The sequence below is a fragment of the Oryzias melastigma genome, linkage group LG6 (assembly GCF_002922805.2).
Source record: "Oryzias melastigma strain HK-1 linkage group LG6, ASM292280v2, whole genome shotgun sequence".
NCBI classification, from domain to species: Eukaryota; Metazoa; Chordata; class Actinopteri; order Beloniformes; family Adrianichthyidae; genus Oryzias; species Oryzias melastigma.
In genome coordinates, this window is record NC_050517.1 from 24,240,826 (window position 1) to 24,263,948 (window position 23,123).

General features: G+C 37.0%; 1 protein-coding gene and 1 long non-coding RNA gene across 4 annotated transcripts in view; one reads left to right on the forward strand and one right to left on the reverse strand.

Annotated features, from left to right (window-relative positions):
- The window catches only part of lrrc4ca (leucine rich repeat containing 4C, genome duplicate a), a 66,508-nt gene that overhangs the window by 6,236 nt on the left and 37,149 nt on the right, over positions 1 to 23,123 (reverse strand). For all 3 annotated transcript variants that reach the window (XM_024282279.2, XM_024282280.2, XM_036212482.1), the window contains one exon: positions 17,164 to 17,231. The gene's annotated coding sequence lies outside the window, so the exon portion shown is untranslated. The remainder of the gene's footprint in view (positions 1 to 17,163; positions 17,232 to 23,123) is intronic.
- On the forward strand, positions 12,071 to 22,530 carry LOC112152609. The gene is made up of 4 exons (XR_002920350.2): positions 12,071 to 12,876; positions 12,962 to 13,025; positions 14,022 to 14,173; positions 22,469 to 22,530. It is a non-coding gene; the product is annotated as an uncharacterized LOC112152609 (long non-coding RNA).

A 23,123-nucleotide genomic window follows, 5' to 3' on the forward strand; every position in this document is an offset into this window, starting at 1 on the left:
CTTCGTCTGGGATCAGAGGGACACCATTGGATCAGTTAACAAAAGTAATTTNNNTTTTTTTTTTTTTTTTTTTTATCAAATTAAATTTTTAAGTTGAATAAACCATTACTTCAAAATTTAAATTTGATGAAAACTAATAACCTAAATGTATCATATTACAGAACTTTCCTTAATGTATAAAATTTTTCACTTTTTTCAGTGTATGACGCACAAGTGATATTAACAAGAACTCTAGTTGTTACTGAGTTATGGATACTGGCTCCCTTCCTACTGTGCACAAAGCACAAGCATGGAGTGTGCACGTGATACAAAAGTACCCATAGGATACCCCCCAAATCTAGACTCTGTCTAATTTCCTCATTTCTAACAAACAGGCTGTATGAGAAGCATGTACTTATCACTGGAACAGCACTAACGGACTCTTTGTGGAGTGCTCTGGATTGCCGGGGTTGACAAAATGAAACATCGCTGCAACGTGCCTGTGTCTAATCTACTTCACCCTTACTTGTAGGTTGTATACGTGTTGGATACAACTTGCCACCAGTAGGATGCCTGTAGAAAAAATGTGCATGAACATCCTGGTGGGAAAATAACTTGTTGCTAAATTTTAGGTTGTATATCTTATAGTATTAAACTTTGAAATACTGTGCTACAACATTACTTTTATTTTGTCTTAAATTCGCTCTGAATTGCTTTAAATCAGGGCCGTCATACTCAATTCCACAAGGGGCCAAAATCCAAAACACACCTTAGGTCGCGGGCCGAACAGGATAAACGTTTATTAAACCCTCTTAAACAAAATTATTAAAACTTTAAAACAGTAACTTTTTAACATAATGATGAACTAGATATATAGCATTACCTGCTGTAATGTTAGTGTGAATGCTGAAACCTGAATTTGGCCACTGAAGATGCTAGTGCTGATAGCTGAAGATGCTGATGTTGATAGTTAAAAACACTGAAACTGATAGCTTAACACGCTGAAGTTGAAAGCTGAAATCACTGAAGCTAATAGCTGAAAACCCTAAAGCTGATAGCCTGCTAAAACATTAGCTAAATGCAAAATTAGCTAAATGCAAAACTTATGCTAGCCAAAACAGCTAGCATATAGCTGAAATATTAGCTTAACTCCAAAATAGCCTAAAAAATGAAAAACAAAAAAAGCCAAAATTAGCCAAAACAGCTCGCATGTAGGCGTAACATTAGCTAAATTCTAAAATAGCCTAAAAAAATCTTAGTCAATGCCAAAAAGTCCAAAAAGCTAGCAGAATGCTAATTTGTAAAACTTTGAAACTGTAACTTTTTAACATTATTATGAATATTAAAAAGGCAGGAATATTATTCCAGAATAAATCAACTTAACTTTCAATATCTTACTCTCCATAAAAAAATCATTTTGTCAAAATTATAAAAGTTATAAAGGAACATTGGGCAATTAAAAACAATAAAATTAAATTATCTGGAAAGCCGGATATAATTACCCGGCGGGCCGGATCCGGCCCCCGGGCCTTGACACGTTCTTTAACATGAATGTATCCGTCAAGTGTGAAAAACCTTTTTCCCTTCATGTTGAACCAAAAGCTTTGAGGAATTATAATAAACACTGAAACTAAAATGTGCTGATTTCGTAGTATTACATACAGAATAGTGTGAGGATGCTAAGATGAGCATTAGCACTCAAGTGGTCCCAGCAGTGTTTGTTTTTCCTGCAACTGTCAGATTACATTTGAACATTTTTTTTTTTTTTTTTTATCATGGCAGTTAAGATGATTTTTTTTTTTCTTCCCCACCTCCTCTTTATAACAGGAAGGAAAATACTGTGCAAGTTTAAAGTGAGTCACACAGCTAACACAGATAAAGAGAAACATTTATAGAGCGTCTAATCTACCTGACCTGAATGTTTTTGAGTGTGGGAGGAAACTGGAACATGTTCAGAAAATCAATGCGCTCATGAAGAAAAAAGATGTGCACCAGCGAAAACACAGAGAGCACCAGATTTGCAACCTCCAATGAAATGTCGGCGATAAATAATGATCTGACGGTGAGAATGTTATAGTGATGAAAATATGAAAATCTGCTGTGAAGGCTGTTCGCCAACACACAAAAATGTCCTTAGAAACATTACAAAGAAGTCAGAGCTGACTTTTCTTTGGATGCAACGGATAAAAAAACATGCAAATTTCTGTTTATTTTCACTTTCATTTAGAGATTTTTTTAAATTACATGTTTTTCAAAACTTAAAAAAGTCACCTAAATAGAGCTTGTAATTGTTATTGTCACAATTTCCCTCTCACTCCACAAATACTCTAAATATTGCACTGAGGAACAAACAAACACTCTGCTTACACACTATATTTCCTATTTTAAACCACTTGAGTCCATGTTTGTAATAATAACTCGACAGCTTTGGGATCTGTTGTTGCACTGCAGTATTTTCTGCTACGTGTATTCACTGCAGCGTTTAATCTGCAGCAGAAAGCTTTTAAAAAGGAGCAGAGTATTTCTGTAACTACTGATTAATTACTTGATTACAAAGCAGCTTAAGGTGAAGAATGTGCTTTCATGCTGTCAGCCAGAGAAATATGGCAGGATTCAACTCTCTGCTGACAGTCACATTCCATTATTGCTTTTGTAATCTGTGAGGAATTAAATCCTGGAAAAATTTAAGCGACTTTGGTTAAATTCGGGCACAATAATAAACCGTGTTCTTATTTTTATTTCCCTGTCACGGAAAATCAACTATTTTTTTCCAGTTATGTTCATATTCAAGTGAGAACAATTCATTATGAAGTCAAATCCACTCATTAATGGGACCTGCTGCTATAGTGACTGCTTTTAGGGTTTTCACTTCCTGCATATTTACTCATCCCTCTTTTCACAACCTTCAAAAAGGATAAATAATGAATCAGCAGAAGTGAATCCAAATTACAGCGGCAGAAAATATGCAGTTGATTTACAAAGCAAAACAATCTGTCAGCACACTGACACTGAAAGTGGGAAAATTAGATTTACATGGTGCAGTGATGGATTTAAATGAAAGAAGATAGCATAAATGAGACAAGGAAAATAATGGATTTTTCAGATTTAGGGGGGAAAAAAGGATTCAAATTGTTAGCTGTGTCATTGTCTGGCTAAGAAATAAAGAATGGGCTAAATTTACAGGGAAAACAATTGGAGGGAGAGATCTGCATGAATGTTTATTGTGTCTGTCACATGTAAAAGTTCGCTGTTACCGTAATAATCTGCAGTTCTATCTTACTGCAGAAAAAAGAACAGGGCATAACAATGACAAATCAGTTAATTCGAAAAGTTACGTCATTCAAGCTTCTTTGGATTCTTTTAAAATGTTTATGCCAGCAAAAAAAGATTATACATACAAATAAGGACATACAAGATAAACAGTTTGTGGATTTTTTTTTTTTTGAAAACAAAAAAAAAAACTGCTGTGCCTGAACTTGGCTCTATATGTAGAACACAAGCACAGTGCAGAGCTTATTTCTTGCCAAATATGTGAAACATTTGTCCTGCTAAACTACAAAATAAATGTTTTGATTTGACATAATTCACAAAAAAGAAAAAAAAAAAACTTATAAGGTACTTCATTTTAAACTCAATATCAATTTTCGAAGTTTCTTTACTAATGACGAATGTGGGAGGTCACAGAAAGAAGCTTGTTATCAGATGAAATGAACCGTACAACCTAAAGAGGAGTTGAAATACTAAATGTAGCCATTTTTAATTGACTTTGATTTTTCAGTTAGTTTTTGCATCTTTTAGCAAAAAGTGTGGTAGTAGCTGGGATAATGACTACTGAAACTGTTATGCTAAGTTAACATTCGGCATGTGACGGTTGTTCTTGAACACACATTTAGCCTATAGTGTGTTCACACTGGCCTGTCGGTACCTGATACTAGTGCATGTCTGCCACCTATGTGAATTGTAAGGACAGCATCCATATGTCACTACCAAATCCAAGTCCTTGATTAGCCAGTTTAACCAGATTTAACTTTCACATTCATTGACCGCGCATTACAGTCTTTCAAACTTGAGTATTTGACGCACGGATGGACACTTTATTGATCCCTAGGGAAATTACATTTTGAATGAGGAATCCTGATACACGTTTGCATAACCTTTTCAAGTGGTCGCCTGAACGCGCATCGCCGAGGGCGGCAAGAGCGCAGCCTAACAAAGAAGAAAATATCATTTATGCAAAGTGATCATTGCTTAAACAGCTCAGGCTTAAAAAGAAAGAAAACAATGCAGGGGACATTTACAAATCTATGATATTTGAAAAAAAAAGAACAAAAATGCACAAAAACAAGCACTTATGGTGAAGCAAGAGTCTGACATGTACAATGTCAAGGCTTTTGTGTTTCTATGACAATTACCGTGTCAACAGTAGCAAGATTTTCTGTCAACAGCTTCCGATAAAGAACAACATTTCCTAAACGGTATTACTTGATCTTCCAATATACAGAAACATTTACTGAGGACTTTGTAACTTGTGACCAAATCCACAGAGTGAAAAGGCTGGTTGAGTGTCAGAGTTCACTCTCTTCTCATCAAGAGTCCCACGTGTGCGTGACTGCTGATGTTTACATTTATAATTTGAGAGTGCTGCATTGCAGCTTTAATATTTCATTGTTTACTGGATAATTGGTTTAAAATGTTTTTTTTTTTTTTTATGATCAATAATTTAAGTCCTCAGGTGGGAGAGGCAACTCAGCATTTTAGCTCGTCTGCTGTTGATTTAGTCACAAAGTAGTAAAAACTCAAAACTTATAAGAGTATTGAAACTGTTAATGTTCTGTTTTTCAGTTTCTCAGCTCTCCTTTTCATTTTTATTTAGATTTTTATATAGTCATATAATTGCAATAATTGCATTAAACTTAGCATAACTTTTGAGTGATTTTTTTTTAAAGATTCATAAATAATTTTTGACTTAACATTAAAAAATAAATAGCAGCTAAAGCTCCAAAAATCCTTTTTCATACAATGTTCATCCAATTGTCTTTATTTAAATTAATTTATTTGTATTAACTGATTAGCAACATTCTATGTTTAAACTCTAAAATTAGCCACAATTTACTTTATTATGTCTAAAAAAGTGAAAAACACAGTGTTTGAGCAAAAATGAGAAAATACAAAATAAAAAAAAACAAAAAAACGATATATTTTTGAGTTTGTGTGAAATTCGCCATATTTCCTGTGACTGCAGGACTCACTTTCCTCAATAAAATGGAAGGTTTGATGTTGTTTTTGAGACGGCTGAACCGATGCTGTGACTTCTATTCAATATAAGCCACCCACCTTACAGCAGGAATGAGCACAGACATTAAAATGAAGGCATGCTGACTTGAAAGACGCTCAGTTTAATCAAGTCCATGTTAGACACCGGGGGCCAGAGCATGCTGATGAAAAGTGGACAATCAAAGTAAAACATTTAGAGGCAACGGCTGATAAAAAATAGTCTTGTAAGTGACTCCAATAGGGTAAAGTCGAGTGACCCGTAGCTACATCCAAATCCAATATCCCAGCTAACAAACGCACAAAAGCTGACTCAGGATTTCTAAATCTTCGAATGAAATCTGCTGTCACAAGTACAGCTGGGGTAAGCACTAGAGTTATTAAGGACCTCTGCTACTTCTTTGTCTTACAAGACACCGAACTGCAAATAATGTTGAAGGAGTTTCTTAAATAAACAAAGATGTGTTGAAGAAAAAAAAAATACATATAATTAAAAATTGTAATTAATTTATTATTTAAAAAGTAACTTGCGGTTTACTTGTTTTTCTGCTTTTTTTTTTAGTTTGGCCCTGAAGTACAACTAAAACCAACTCAACACAAAAACACATTAAAAGATCACCATGAATGAGAATTTCAAAAAAGAAGCAAAAGAAATAATACAAAAATTACATCACACTTTAGAAATCAAAACAGAATTCCAAAACAAATGACACAAAATAAAGGTGAAGCACTTTGGTAAAACAACTGTAATTTCCAGGAATAAATGAAATGTTAAAAAAATAAAACAATGAAAACAATGGAAAAAGTAGGAACTAAGGGAGATTTATGTTTGAGTTTTGACAGATTAGTTTTTTTAAATCCCACATACTTAAAAAGGTTTTTTTTAAGTACAGAGCATTACCAGTATCACTTCATGCCAAATACAGTTTGTTGAAATGATGGACAAACTTCATTATTGATAGCCATCAGCAATATCCCATTGTACCTACCAATTAATATGAAAATTGGATTTTTGGTGTTGTCACTATGGTCTTGTAACATTTGGATGATATGTATAAGACAATTTAAGACTAAAACTCAATTTCTGAGTTTTTTTTTTTTTTATGAAAAAAGAAAAAAAGAGTTAGTACATAGTGAGCAAATATGCAGGTGTGCATTGATGCAATAGTCCAAAATACAGTTTATAAATATAAATAGTTAAATTCAATGTATAAAAATAACAAAATAATTAATTATAAATATAAAATAAGTAATTATATGTTTGTGTAACTAATTGTCGCTGTGATCTTTAAAATGATGTTTGCAGTGTGTGATTTGTTGGTGTGATTTGTACCTCAGGGCCACCATAGTTTTCTTGGCCATTTAAATCATAAAACCCACGAGTTAAAAACATGCTCAACCACAGCCACTGCAGGGAGAGCATTTAGACATAAGCCTTTAAGAGAAGGAGACATGCTTATTGCTCCCAAGCGATTTAAAGCTAAGGGTGTTGTTACATCACCCAAAAAGGCAAACAAGCTCTTCCCTTTTTTTCGCCTGTAACCTGTCCCACAGGATGTGTCTTTAGAGTACTTTGAGGTAACCACTGGGAAGTCCACAGAGACCAGACACTCATCTTATAAATGGCACAACAAATCAATACGGACACATAAATACAGCAGTGCCTGGCTGATTTTCATTATTTCTCTTCATTCTACTAAGATCCTTCTCTCTGCTCGGTCCCCTCGCTATATTTTCCGCATATCCTCTTAGAAATCCTCAACGATTTGTTTCAAATCAGCAGAAAATACGTATGCAAATTGGGCCTGTTTCATATCCATAATCAAGCCAACTGCTTTTAGGATTTAATCTCCTAAAACTCCTCATCCCGAAAGCATACCAGCGTATCATATGGAGGTGCTGAACGAGTCACGGCTTTATTCTTATTCTGGTCTTTGAATCCTATTTTTGCATTATTAATCATTTTGAAAGGATTGAATCATTTATCAGGGTTGCAGGAAATTCAAGTGGGGATAAACTTCCCTCCCAAATAGTTCCAGACACACTGCATACAATGCTTTTAGTCATTTCTTTTGGCAAAGCAGGTTTTTTGTTCATCCAATTACTAAAGCTGAAAGAAAAAAAAAATAAAAAAATAAAGAAAGAAAGCAGGGTCCTCACAAACGTAATGCTTGGTCGCCTACTGATTATTCACTTTCCAGTAAAGACATACAGAGGCTTTTGTTTTCACATCGGACTGAAAAGGAGAGGATGATGAAAGATTGTGAAGCACGCCGTGTTTTTCTAAGAGGGAGGTCAGTGCGTGCAAGAAGGGGGAAGAAAAGAACTGATAACCAGATTAAAGAGATTTAAATCAAATCAGCTCGTGTGATGGTAATGTAAAAATTCTTGCAGAAGCTTCAAATACAAATCTTTTCGAGGACAAAGAGTAAGAAAGATATACATCCATTTTTTTTTCCATCCTTGATACATACATATACAGTATATAATAGTCTAATGTATTTGTTAAATTAAAGATGAAAAACATTAATAAATTAATAACATTTTGCTATTTAACGTTGATGTGATTGGACACAAAAACATGTGGAAGACCGATTAAACTGTACTTAAAACTATGTTAATTTGAAATTAAGTGAATTCCTCAATGAAAAGCTAAAGACATTTAAAACAGTGTGAGCAAATGAAGCAAAATTAACATGAATCCTTAACATAAAAACAAGCAAAGTAAATAAAATTTGCTTTTACCACACATGGGTTGAATTAAAAAAAAGAAAGAAAAAAAAAGCAATATTTTACATTAATGCCCAAGCTGGTTTACACTTCTGTCAAGGCAACTTAAAACAAAAAAAAAAGTTGAATTCATCCCAATTTCATGTTTTATAGATTTCCTTTTATCTTCTTTAAAATAGGTACAATATTTTGCAGCAAAACTTCCCCTCTCCGAAATATTTTTAAAGCGGTTCTGAGAGAAGAAGGTTTTGAGAAAAACAGAGTTGCCAGCTCAATATACAACTCCCCAGTATTGGAATTCAATCCACTTTTTTGATTCTGTGCCAGAATGAGTACAAACATTTTAGGTTCTGTAATGGCGAATAATTAGCACATCCTTCTTGCATCATCGGAGCATGAGTTCTACAAGTTCTGTGGACTGACTGCGCATTCAAAGTGAAACAGGCAGCCTTTAATTAAGAAGGTGATTAAGAAAAATACAGATATCAAACAAGTCCTCTATCTTGAAAACGTTTGCTGGGCTGAAGTTTTTAGTGCCCTACATCTAAACTCATAGAAAGTCTTTTTAATAAATTTTCTGGTAAAGTAAAAATGCTCAAAATGAATTTCTTCGCAGTTTTAGTGAAAAAAAAAGTCATCGTGAAGCTCCAGCAGTGACCCACAAAGCCGTTCTGCTTGCAGATGCAGGTGAAAGCACTAACTTGAAGACAAACTGCTGTGAGCAAAGACGTACACTGAAGACGTCTGCACCACGAGTTGTTCTTCAGATTATGCTGTTTGAGCCAGCCAGTTGAAACTGACACTGTGTGTTTTTTTTGAATTGGTGCAAACTGGTCAAGTGAGACAAACTGACAGCTGCTCTCAACCTCGCCGTCTGACACATCCTTCCGCTCCCAGCAGGGCGGCGAGATGAGCTTGATGCATCTGATAAATATTGATTGAAGCTTCCTCCTCACAGAAATCAAATGGTAGAAGACTCATAAAATGGAGCGAGTTGATGTTATGCTGTCACCAAAAGTAGAAACACAATTTAGATGGGATTTTTTTTTTTTTTAATCTTGGGGCATTTTGATATGCTGCCAGTGCTTGTTTTGAGTTTTACGAGTCTCAAAGATGAGCCTTAAGCTTTAGTTATAACTGCCCTTATGGATGCAAACCGTCTGCAAACAAAAAATAAGCAACAACCTGTATAGACACGCAGGTGACCTGAAAGTTGTAGTCTGTAGGGCAAAAACATTCATGCTTTTTTTTTTTTCTACGGTCATGCAGTGCAGGTCGTAGTGAACACTTGCTCAACACATGAGGATAAGTAGCTGAGACACACTTATGTTGTATTTTCATTTTTTCAAACCCCCAGAACGCGGACTGTGCTGTTCACATGAAAGGTGAATACCCTCTACGGGTATCTTATGGGCACGCCCACATCCTGTGTATGCAGCAATTGGAGGGGTGCACAAGGGCATCAAATGACAGTTGCATTGAAAGTCAGTTTAACCAACATTATCCTTACATTTACTTCACAATTCACGTCCCACACGGACAACAATGGTACATTCCACTTTCATGAAATCCTTTAAGGTGACTGCACAAACCTCAAGGCAAGAAACACCTGTGGTCAACTTAAGATACCAACGTTTTTTTCCCAACTTGTCATATATGGATATATGGTTATGGACCCTGGGGCTGCACAGTGGCGCAGTGGTTAGCGCTCTCGCCTCACAGCGAGAAGGCCCCGGTTCGAATCCCGGCTGGGACCTTTCTGTGTGGAGTTTGCATGTTCTCCCCGTGCATGCGTGGGTTTTCACCGGGGACTCCGGCTTCCTCCCACCGTCCAAAAACATGCTTCATAGGTTGATTGGTGACTCTAAATTGCCCCTAGGTGTGAATGTGAGAGTGTGTGTGTGTGTGTGATTGAGGCCCTGCGAAAGACTGGCGACCTGTCCAGGGTGTACCCCGCCTTCGCCCTTCAGCAGCCGGGATAGGCTCCGGCACCCCCGCGACCCCGAAAGGGACACAGCGGTCAGGAAAATGGATGGATGGATGGGTTATGGACCCCTCCACATCACTTTTTGACATTTAAGGTGTTTCCAACTCATCGATTTTTGACGTACTGGCTGTTCTCATTAAATCTGGGGTCACCAACCTCTGGACCGCGAACTGGAAGTGGTCCTAGGGTTGCTTGGTATCGGACACAAGCCCCGTACCATTACCCTTACCCGGTACCAGTTCTGCATCTGTTACTACATCCTGTACCGCGTCCCAAGGGTTGGGGACCAATGTTTTAATGGGAACAGCCAGCATGTCAAAAAACAACAAGTTGGGAACATCCAAAACATCAAAAAGTGGCGCGGAGGGGGCAGTCGCTACTGTCTACGACCCTCAACAGGTCCAGACCCTAAAACCTGCCACACCAGTGAAGGTTAACCTCTATACGGGTCCATGTGGCTAAGATATTTGTCGAAAGAAAAATACACACCAAAAGAGCCTAAAGTAGTTGGTTAGTCTTTATAAAAGTTAAATTAGAATTGTTTTAGCTGTTTTTACCAGTAGTGTTCCCAAGCTGTCTCACAGTTTTGCAGATTTTTTTTATTTTTAACAGTGCACCTTGAGTTTTAAAGAAAGAGAGAAAAGTGTGAAAAAGTTGAAAAAAAAATGTATGAAGTGCTTAGCGAGGGGTTTTACAGCCTTAAACAGTTGTAATCCTACACTTCGTGAATTTCAGCTATAGCAAGTCTTGCGAAAAACAAGGGAACACTGTATGCGCATTGACCTAATGTAAATACTACCCCCTAGTGGTCAGTTAAAGGGTTGTAGGTCTTAAGTTTTGTTTTTGGTTAGTTTCACTTTCATCAGACTTAGCATTTCAGTTGAACACAGAAATGTCTAATGTATGCATTCAGATAGTTTTCTCCTCACATGTAAGCCTGCAAGTAGATTTAAATGAGCAATTTTGTTCAAATGGATGTTTCTGGTGATTAATTGTTTAGGAGAAGACAAATTGTTAAGTTGCTTGGATGCAAATGCTGGCTGGGTTCATATGTTATGAAGAAAAGTCTCAGCTAATTTTGGAGATAAATTACTATTTATTTAGTATGATAGCTGCAAATGTTTATTTTGTAATTTATTGTATGGGAAACTCATACGTTGTCGTATTGTATTTTTCAGTTTTACAAAAAAGAGAAAAAAAAGGTAACAAAAAAGAACAAAAAAATGGAAACTACCAGTAAAAGTAGGTTTTAAAATTCAGGTTTTTCTTGGACTTCTATCTAGTTTTGCTCAAAAATGCAATCTTGAAGACAAATTACTGCTTAAAACAAAATAAATTCTGTTAGTGGACACTTAACAACATTATCTTATAAAAAATGCATTATAATAAATGAATGGTAAAATGAAATAAACATAACATGACTTATTTTAACTATTTAAAAGTATATTTCACCATACATGTACATAGTAGTGGTTTCATGCTTTAATATGTGGCCATCTGCTATGTTTTCCTTCTGCACAATAAATTTTGCTTAGAGATGACCGAAGCGCACGATCGTTGCTGACAGGGACTGACCTACATTTAGTCAATTTGACCCTGACATAAACTATCCTCTTTGGTCAACTTCTCTTCCTACATGAATTTGTTCATTTTTACGCTTGTCCTGCCAGACATATGCCTTGAACGCCACTGCCATGTTCAGCTGCTGCCAGAAAGAGCCAGTGAGGCATGCAAGGGCACGCTGGAAGCACAAGTGCCCAGAAATTGAAGCTGAGCATATACACCAACTGCAAACAAAAAAAGAATAACAGTTTAATGAGATGCTCCAGAGAGGAAGAAGTGACTAAAAAACATCAATGAGTAAAGGCTTTTTTTTAATTTCCAACTTTTATTTGTAGTTGAGCTATTTTTTTTTTTTGCCAAAAGGCTGCATGTGACCAGATTGTCACAGGATGGTCAAATAAAGTGACAATTGTCAGGCCCCTAAAATAGATGAAAGGCCTCGACTGATACCCCGACATCCTGGTAACCCGCAGTTCTTTGTTTGCACATCGGTCTCCTGACTGGCCTGTTTGGTGCAGCATAAGCAGTCTAAAAAAACATGCAGAAGTGAGAACATAATGTCAAGCATATCAGTCTCTACAGGCATTTGTATGAGCTATCAAAACCCAAGGCGGCCCAGAAATGTTACAGAAACATCAAACGCTGCTTTAAATGCAAAACAGGTAAGTGGAAATCATGCGGTTCCATTTACATATGAACCATGTACTTCTTGAAGGAGTCTCTAAAGTGCTTTTTCTGCTGTGTAAAATGTGATGGCAGTCAGAGTCCGGCGCTCCTCGAGAGCTGAATTTGGTTCCATCCTGATGTCGAGACTCACTGGTGCGTTGATGAAAGGCGTAAAAAGCAGCCTTGAGCTGCAGGATGGGACACAACAACAACAATGCAACTAACCACGAGTATCCAAAAAGCAGACTATTCCTAACCTGAGGCGTTTAACAGCCAGGATTTTCGACAGCTGTTTATGCTGTGTATATCCCTTGTGTTCTCTAATGGGGTCCAGATGACCCCACTCCTATTTTGATATGTGGTGCCTCCCATGACAAAGGTGGACAGGGTTTTATGTCTGCCACGGACACCAGTGAAGATAAAAAATAAGTTCAGCGCGCTGTCTTGTGGGGTCCAGATGACCCCACTTTTACATGAACCCAGTGAAACAGGAAAAATCACAACTACTATATTCATCACTGAAACTGCAGATATATTTATGTGATGGGTGACACCTGGGAGGTGTGGCTCTGCCATTAAGGCCCTTTAAATGGGAAGGGGCGGGGCTACCCAGCAGTGCCAGATTCTGGTGGGTGACTACTGGGCCCACGCTGATTGTGTGGCAGACATGAGCCAATTTGGTAAATTTGTTTTAATTTTTGATTACCATGTCTGTTTTTTTGGCAGTTTTTTTAAAATACTTTTAAATTGTGTATTTTATGACAGGGCTTTGGTGTCACAAAGCAGACCTACAGGGAGAATGACTGGGTGTGGGTGCTGGATACCACAGGTATGCAGTATTTTATTGCTTTTCATATTTCAAAGAACTGGGTATTTTAACAAATGATTGTTTTTGTGTTGTTTCTGTTCCCCGCCATCGTATCGCTACCTGCTGTCCTTTTTATACTGTTTTTTAGTTTTGCTCCAGTTAGTCTGCGTCAGGAGTACAGCAGACTAACTGTTTTTAAACCTTTTATCATTTTTGTTAGGGTCACTTCTAGGTCTGTATAATTTCTGCCTGGCAGCCAACTGGTTTTAACACGCGCATGTCGTGCAGTATTTTGTAATTTTTTTTTTTAAATCTTTTATCTGTGAGCAGCGTTCGCAGCGAGTTGCTGTCTTTGGTGTGCATTTTATCTCAGCTCATAACAACAAAGTGGGACAATAAATAAGACCGGAATAACTCTCTATGATCAATTTACTCGAATACGCCTGTCCTTAAAAGTTCTATAATTCATGGTTTCACTTGCAACATTTAGTCCAAAAATATGTATGTATTGTAGGGCTAATCTTTGGCCAAAGAGAGCTGGCTTGTTTCACAGAAAGCTGATTTGGTGTAAAGATTATGGGTGACAAAACCATTGAGAAACACTGCAAAAGTTTTCAGCTGAGGGCAGAAAATGGATGCTAACTAAGGTCATGTGGATGCTGTAAACTCACTTCAAGAGTTTGGTCTACCTGAGAGACACTATAGAAGGGGAGCCCAAACTTTTTTGCTCAAAGGGACAAAATCTAAGTGGGATGAGAGATAAGATTATTAATAGGCTTAACTGTCGTCCTTAAACTCATGAAAAACAAGCTCAAAGTAGAAATAGGTGAAACTACAGGAATACATTTACATAGTTCTTTATTGAATGTACCCACTAAATTCAAGTTGGAAAACAAAAAAGTTGCAGGCAGCTTTTGTAAAAGTGTTTTTGTTCTGCCTCCACAACGATTGGTATTCAACTCGCCTTCAAAACACACAAGGGTTCATGTATTGTTTTGTTTTGTTGTTTTTTTTCAGGGGAAGAAAAAAAGCTTTTTAAAGGATGTTAAAATAAGTGAAAACTGTCAAGAGCACAACCTCAGTATCGGTTCCATGAAAGCCTCCAATCTGCAGTCCAACTGGGACGGATATAAAGACTGGATAAATACCACATGAAGAGAAGCTTTTAAGTAAGTGAATGACAAAGAGAGCCATTCATGCAAGTCAGACCAAATAAGTTGAATGCCATTTAGCTTTTATAAAAGGTCTGACACGCAACACTTTCAAAAGTGAGGTTTGAAAGCATCAGAAGAAGGTTTCACCAACACATTTCAAAGGAACAAAAATAGCAGATGATTGGCTGCTGCCTGATTAGAAACAGAGGCACAGAGAGAAAATTTGCCCTCACTGGAACAACAAAGACAAAGACTATAATGGCACAGTCAAAATAAAAGGGTGAAATCTAGCTAAAGAAACTATTTTTACAAATAAAATTTCAGTGACAGAGAACAACATCACAAGAGAAATAGAGCAGATGTCTAATGCAAATAATAAATATGGGTTCCTGCAGAATCAGTCAGGTAAAAAGCATCTTTCTTTTGCAAATAGCAAGGTGAATGTGAAAAATGAGCACGAGGAAAGTCGCACATATAAAAAACGCCACTGATTAATATCATTTTGTAAAGAAGGATTCACCTGACACTTAATTTCTGAGAAGTCCTCCAAGAATGTCTGTAATGACTGAATGTGGGTGTCTCTTTTTGGGGTTCGTCAGCTCAATTAATTCAATAATTTTCTCATTTGTAAAGCGTTGGCATTACATATTTCACAAAGACAAATAAGAGTCATTAAGGTATTACTTTTAACAACCATTTATCATTCCGGGATCTATTGTCCTCCAACGTAAGGCATGTAGGCTCTCTGCTTTGTATGCATATTTGATGTAAATGGGATAATATATAGAAAAGTAAAACAGCGCAGATGCCTAAAAATGATTTCAAGCTATTATTTATGACGGTGGATGTGTAATGGAATCATTAGCCACTTTGTAGCAATTAAGTGTGTTCAATAACTGCAGTATGTGATTGCAATAAAGCAGCTCAAGAAACTGAGATGGTTTTAATGGACGCTGAGGTGCCAATATTGTTCCTTCATAATGTGCCCATTTTCCAAGATGGTTTTCTTTTTCCCTGTCAGGCTGTTAAACAAATTAAAGTTAGCTCCAACGGACTAATGTAAATAGAAAAAAAAAACAATGTGGTGGATGTGTGTGACAAAGCAAGACATGTTACTGAAGGAAAAATGTATTTTTCTTAAAAAAATTAAAACTTTTTAGCTCTTTTTTGTTTGAAAAACTCACATAGACTGATGTTTTATTCAGGGTTCTTACAAGTTTATTCAAGTTAAATTTGAAAAAATTTAACACCAATTTTGTCTAGTAAACATAAATCTAGTGAACATCATTCACAAAAAAGTCAGTGCATACGTTGCAGAGCCAAAAGCAGCGAGCTGGCTAGCATCCGCTGCTTCAAGAGTATTAGCAGCTAGCTGGATTTCAGTTCCATCCGCGCCATGTTAAATTTACATTTTCCTACGATCAAAACTGTAGCTTCTTGCCTTGTTGTTGTTTGCACAATGCTTCAGCGCACGTCTTTTTCTTCTTTTGTAGGTTGTTGTGCATAACAAATGCTTCTACCACTCTTTGGCCAAATCCAAATTCTTCCCCTCCCCCCTTCGGCTTCTCCCTACTCCTACAGTTAGCCCTCCAAACGGAGAGTTGTGAAAAAATAGAGACTTTTCCCCGAATTCCTTCCCTACTCTCTTCCCTACCATTTTGTAGGGCTATCTGAACCTGCAATTCCAAAAACAAGTCTACTAGAAATTTCTCATAAGTCTTTGCGAAAACTAGTGTGCATTAATGCTCACTACATTGGCGAATATAGACCACAATGCATTGCGATTGAACTTTTTTCGCCAAAATTATGTGTTTCAATGTAATATTTTAATAAACCACCCACATTTTTATTATCAGAACCCATGGAGTCACAAATAAACGTCCTGAAATGTTAGTGGAATCAGTGACATCAATATGGTGTCCGAATTACTTTATTTCTTAGTACGAGATTAGTGGTAGGGACCAGTGTCTTCAAATTTGGATGTTACCAACACTCAGTGACATCATCAATAGTTGGCGGTCGTCTATGTTAGCGCGTAGCTGCCAGCGCTCGGAAAATACATAACATCCATTTTAAAACTTCAATCATGCCAAAACAAATCTGCTTCTCCTCCGCGGCACAGCGCAGCGCGGATCACCTTCGCGGCGGAGGGATAGACAGCCCTAAGTCTCTATGCCCCTTTCAGTTTCAATTTCAGACACCACAACCACCTCAAATGCCCATGCAGTTGGAGGGGTAAGGAGAAGCCGTCGGGGTTCGGAAAGAATTCGGAATCGACCTTTATTTGCTTTATTTGATCATAAAATTTATAAGGGGAAAAAAAAAATTACATTTGACATTTCAAGATTTTTGATGCTTAGATTTAAAATTTCAAGACTTTTAAAAGGCTTTTTAAGGTATTATTTACAAAGTCATAAAATCAATCCTTTTAAGACCCTGCGGAAAAACCTGTTTATTGCTTTTTTCTTAAAGAATGACTGCTTTTATCTACCTTTGATTGTATAGTGTGAGTAAATGTTCCTAAAATAAGTAGCAGGTGACTTTTTTTTTTTTTTTTTTTACCAACTAGTATAATGTAAAATAATGAAAAAAAAACTAAACAAGTAGAGGTTTAGTGCAGCTGATTCATTCAGTCACTCATTTACTTCCTCCACTAAATCCTATCACAAACACAGGGGGCTGGAGGATAATCCCAGAGCATGCAGTGGAGAAGGCAAGGAAACACGAGGTGATTTATAGTTTTCAATATGCCAGAATTAGTTACTGTTTGACTGTGCTGCGTTTAAGACCTGCCCCAGCAGTAGTTTGCTGGAATGATGGGGACAGTTCATTCCAGCAGAAGTGGCTCTTGTTCTGTGGTTTGCCTCGACATCGGTCAGCTTTTGTGGTATAATCAAGGTGGAAAATTGGTTAAACACACAAAAGTATGGATTTTTTAACCTTTCCCTACTCCGACATCAGTCGAAATCTTTTTAGGCTTCACACTTTTCTGTTTTGTGTCTTACCTGGCAGTTCAAGAAGAGCTCCAAAGGGTTGTGATCCTCCTCATAGCTTCCAGTCTATCATGGCAACTCTACAACAACAGAAAAAAAAAAACATTTTCAAACTTTGAAAGAAAAATCAAACTGTCATTTTTAAACTCTGTGTCTGAAATTGAAAGTTTCTTTGCTTACTTTACAGCAGACTGGTTTCCAGTCAGACACATTGAAAGAGGCAGACACCCCGTCTCAGTTATTTAAATGTAACAAACAGCATTTGGACAACACCTTAACAGACATGTCAATAAAAGTAGGAATTAGGAAGAAGGGCCGTTTTAGCCGATGTGAGTAGAGACACTGATCGATGAAGAAGAGAAAAGAAAATCTATTTTGTTTGTTGTCTGCCGCTTGGAAAAAAGGAACAGAAGCTTTCACCTCAAGAAATCCAGGGCAGAATATTTTGTCAGGAAAAAAAAAGTTATTTGTTTTGCACTATGAGCCATTAGCTTTCACAGGAAGAAATGGGACCATTAGAGGCAACAACTTATTAAATGTGTGCTCCAAATGTTGAATTATAAAGCTTTAATTGGAGATGATGAGGAGAAAAACTGATTTCTGGGTGAAAAATGATTTTCCAAACAATAATGAAAGTGTCACATTTGAGAAAATGACACCAGGAAATCGGAAACATCTCCTAATGCCACTGTTGCTAACCACATTATTAAAGTTTTCCAACAACCACAATGTAATAAAGAGAAGCGATGAAGACTCAATTTCTGGAAACAAATTGACTTAATCCATCAATGTTTTGTCTTTGTGAGGCGTCGTCCTGATTTGAAGAAAAGTAGAGGTTTTTGTATTATGACAGTCCACCTTAAAGAAGACAAGGAAAAAGTGAATGCTTATACCGGGGTCACACCGGACGCAGTTTGCGCGCTGTATCTGCTTCACCTCCAGATCACATCAGAAACGTATTTTTCCTCAACGCTCGATAGGCACTTCTGCTCATCTGTGGTTATTTAGAGCCTCTACAATTAATTTGATTTTGTCCTTCTTGACTTGTCACCAATTACTCTGTGCCTCTCTGTCGTCGATTGTGTTTTAGACACCCAAAACCACACCCCCCCGCTCCATAGTCGGCCAACTATGTTGATCTGTGTGTGTCTCAGTGTCTGTTTTTGTGTTTATTTTCTTCTCTACAGTCTGTTTAGATATAAAAATGTGATGGTATTTGTCAATCACTGTATTTTATTGTGAAAAATTGTTTTTATTTTGAAATTTGACTGGATTTTCTTGTGCGTCTTGGCATAACTTTCTGCCAAGATTGACACGGATCGCTCCCGGCTCGCGCAAAAATAGACCAGACCCTGAAACGATAGCTGTACGTTGCGTCTTTTGTGAACTTCGCTATAGGTTAACCCTTTAACACCTGAGACGTCACCTCACCGGTGTCAAATAAATAATTGCTTTTCTCCTTAAAAACAGTTGAAAAATCAAAGAACATAAACACTGGTGCTCCGGTGTTAAAGGGTTAACACGGGCACAGAATGGAAGTGACCTTTGTTCCTCGCCGTTTCACAGCACTTCTGCGTGCGGCGGGAACCCAGCGTAAGGCCTCTGGAGTGATTCAGTTTGTTGACACTCCATATGATAAACCCTGCTAGAATAAGTGGGATAATGATATATTAAAGCAAATAAGGAAAATGTAATGTTTTAAGCCTCAGGAAAAACTATACTTATTCCAATATAATCTTTACTGAGTTTAAATCATCAGTGAGTCATCTTCTTAGCTTTCTTTTTAACAACTTCCTGCGGTTCTAGTGTCTTTGAGAACCTCAGTCTGAAAGAAGCGACCTTACAGTGTCGGAGGAGCAACAATCAAAGCAATGAAGCTGCATTAACACACACCCACCCTCACGCACACACACACAGATGGCCTAATCACACAGTTACTCAAAGAGGGCAGACCCATGCTGAATAAATTATGGAGGACAAAAGCAACGGGAAATTAAGCTTTCCATCCTCTATGACATCTATAAGTTCAGTGAAAGCACTTTAAGAGAAAAGGAGTTACAATACACAACATTTGTGTTTTGGTTCTGCAAAAGTACTTGTATTTAACATCATTTTTTGAGTACTAATGTGGGAAATTGTATAAATGACTAAACTGATTAAATTTTCTGATCCAAAAAGTTAAATAATTGAATATAAGATATGCTCGATTTAGTGGCTACCATAAACTTTTTTAAGGGTGACAACATGTCAAGTACCATCCAAAAGGAAACGGAAAGAAAAAACTTAGTTGTCCTCGGGGACTATTTTCAGGCGCACTTTCTGTGTCTAGTATTTATAGCAGGAGGATGGTGTAGGTGACATAACCGTGTTCATCCAAATGAGGCAAAATGTCACTCTGCACAAGAATGTGACTCATTGCTGTGTTTTGAACAATTCAAATAACAATGAAGCTCCACGGAAAAGGGAAACGAAAATTCCTTTACATTCTGGTTGGTTTTGTCACTCAGACAGTCGTTGCACAGATTTGATATTGCAAAAAATTGTTCAACTTTTGGATGATAAATGCCCATATAGGCTCATACATTTCAACATTTGAATATTACCATTGCTAGAATCCAAAAAGACGTCTGGTCATATATAAAGAAAATGTACATCACATGTTTGAGTATGTTTAAGTTTATTTTTTGCAACTTTTTTGCGACTGATTTTATTCATTCAACCTTTTTTCAGTTTGAGGTATTTTTTTGTGTTCAAATTGTAGTTAAAATAGAGAGCACTTAGTCATTGTGCCTAATAAGTGTATGATGTTATTTCAGAATAATTAGTCCAATTTAGAAGCATCTTTTTAGTAACCCAAGGTTATGAAACAGTATAAAAACAAGATGAAAAACTGGTAAATTAAATAAGAAAACAGCCAGAAACGTGTTCATTCAAGCACCAAAGCAGTGAGAGTTAAACAGAAGCTGGTTCAAACAAGTGAGTTTTTAAACTGGCTTTAAGGAGTGGTATGGAGTCTAAGTTACAGATAGGGAGGGAGAACCTTCCAGAATCTAAGTGAATACTCTGCCCCCCATGGTGGTGAGCTGAACAGAGGGAACTGTGAGTTGGATGGAGGAGGAAGATCCAAAGGAAGAAGAAGGAACGGAGATGTGAAGGAAACTGGAGGGACGTGGGGTGAGGGAGAGACGGTGAATGACTTTGACAACATCGAAGAGGATGTTGAAACCGATCCAGCCTTTTAACTGGGATCCAGTGGAGCTCCTGAAGAATGGGGGTAATGTTGTGGATGGAAGGGGTTCACTGATGATGCGAGCACCTGAGTTTTGAACAACTGGAGGCTCACTGAGGTTTTTCTGAGGGAAACCAAATCACAATAATCGATGGATGAAGGGGGATGTTGACCACACTAACAGTAATTACAACACAGCAGAATAGGGGGTGAGGGACGGATTTGACTAATGCCAAATACTGAATTTCTCATAGTAGCTCTGTTTTTTTGCATAATTTGGCAAGATGTGCAACTTATACTAGAAGTGACTTAATGTTTTTGTTTTTTTCTTTTTTAACAAGTAGGCTCATATATTTGTTATTTTTACAGTTTAATATTTTTACCTGTAGTGGCTGTTTACTAACAACCACTAGAGGGCACTGTAGGTGTGTGTATCAGTTTTTGGCACTGATAGCAACACAGAAGAAGAAGCACAGCTCAGTCTAATCTACGGGTGGAGTCCAAAACAAGAATCTGATCATTCTCTTCCTCAACTTTATATTTTTCATATTTGCACTGATACATTATTATTCCTGTTTTCATTTTTTCCTTCCTCGGACTAATGCGGGTAAATCAAACTGGGTCATAGAGTGACGGAAGTACTGCTCATAATAAATAAGAATAAAAAATAAGATCTAATTGTGATCAAAGAGTTACAGGTATGGCGAGCTAAACACATTTTGTTCTGGAGACAGGGTATGGAAGAAGCTAATTGACAATAGTCCACAGTCAATCAGGATGGAAAATACTATGAGCTACTACTATTAATAAAAAAAAAATGCAAGATTGAACTGAAAAGAGGGGGAAACAGAAGGCAAGTAATGAAGAGTATAGACCCCAGGACAGAGCCCTGAGGCACACCAGATGCAACAGAGAAAGACTGGGATCTGTAAGAGTGGAGATTAAAAAAAAGTTTGACCTGAAAAGTATAAACCATTCTGGGAGTGAGTGTAAGAGACAAATTGTCTATCACTCAGATCAAGAAGCATAGTTCACCCTTCAACATCAGACCTCTGGCTCCAGAGAAGTTCTTTGAATCCCAGTAGGTTCTTGACCATTTATGCAACCAATGTAATTCCAGTGGATTCTGATGCAGAGAAAAGTATCTTGGTTGGTGTCAGTGTTGTGAAGTGAATGAAAACTAGACTTGAAAGGTTCTTGGAAGCTAGATGAGTTAGCTGAGAGAAATCGCCACCAAAACGGGAACAGTTGCTAACAAACACACGTGGGTAATGAGGAAACTTGATGTCTTTGCGTTGATGTAGGTGTTCATTAATTATTAGATCTTCCTAAAGTTCAAGAAACTGATAAAACCATTTCAACAGCATTAAAATGAACACAATAAAAGTAGAATAGGGCAGCAAAGTTCCAGAAGTCAGGACGGAAGTTTTGAGAATATATATTTGGAAATAGTTGTTAACATACAGGACTGTAAGTGTTTACAACATTCTTTAAAGTCCCACTCCAATCATCTTTTGATTTATTGTAAAAGCATTCCAGTGGTCTTTTAATTATGATTATGGCATTTTAGTCAAAATCCAAAAACCTGTTGTTTTCAAGGACATAATTTCTCAGAATGGCAGTAGGTCATTAGAAATTCACCGCCAAGTTGTAGCGGGGACTGTTGATGAGAAGTAAGTCTCAAATCTCTTAACTTACAGCCCCTCAAAACCCCAACATATCAGTGCAACAAAAATGGTGAGCAGTTTTGGAGCTCTCCAGCCGTACAGTTTTGAGAAAGACACCAGCTCAGACGAGGAAAACAAAGATGTACATGAGTTGTCTACAAGCAGATGGATCAGAATGGAGCTTGTGGTTTGTTGTGGCAGAATTCCACTCTATGTCACATCTACAAGCTTTTCCCAACTGCATTTTTGCATCTGCTCCTGACTCACAGTAATATACTCAGAAATTAATTTTTAAGCTTAATTTTTTGTATATGACTTTCATTATGAGAAAAATGTCCCAAGAACATGTTAAATACACCAGAAATCGAATTTTCATCAAGTGGAAATAAAAAAATGAGTGATTTTTCTGTTTTTTTCTCAGGTCATTTCCACAACTGCAATCGTACACTGTAAGTAATATTTATCCCCAACAGCAATTATTGAGATTTTTGTAGTAATTAAGACAGACACCGTTTACATTTACATTTGTGTTCTGTCATTATTTGGTTTATCCTTGTACATAAGAGCATAAGTCCCCATTACTTTTATGAGCACTCATACCTGGCCAATAAAAACAATTCTGCACACTTGTAAAGGTTAAGCTAAAAGAAATGTTAAAATGTATTTTTCAAAATCCTCTCACTTTGGGTCTCAATGTAAAATCATCTCTTAGAAGGTAGTCATGGTTAACATTAGTATATAGTCTGGTTCTACTGACTTTTTGACTCCTTAGGACATTTTATTGCCTATAGATGCCTGTTTTGGACTGCATTTGTCCCATTTTATGCCATTTATAACCCGTTTATAACACCGTTTGATAAATTCAACATCCAAATTCAATTGATATCTGTCAAACGTACTTATGTTTATCAGCACATATCAGCAGCTTGTTTTTGTCTTTATAACAAGTAAAATCAAAGCTGCCAAGACACTGCCAGGATGATTCTTGATAGTCATAAAATAATAGTTTAATGCTTCATATCCACACTTTTAACTTGTCTTATGATGCCAAATGATTAATATGAGATCTAAATTGT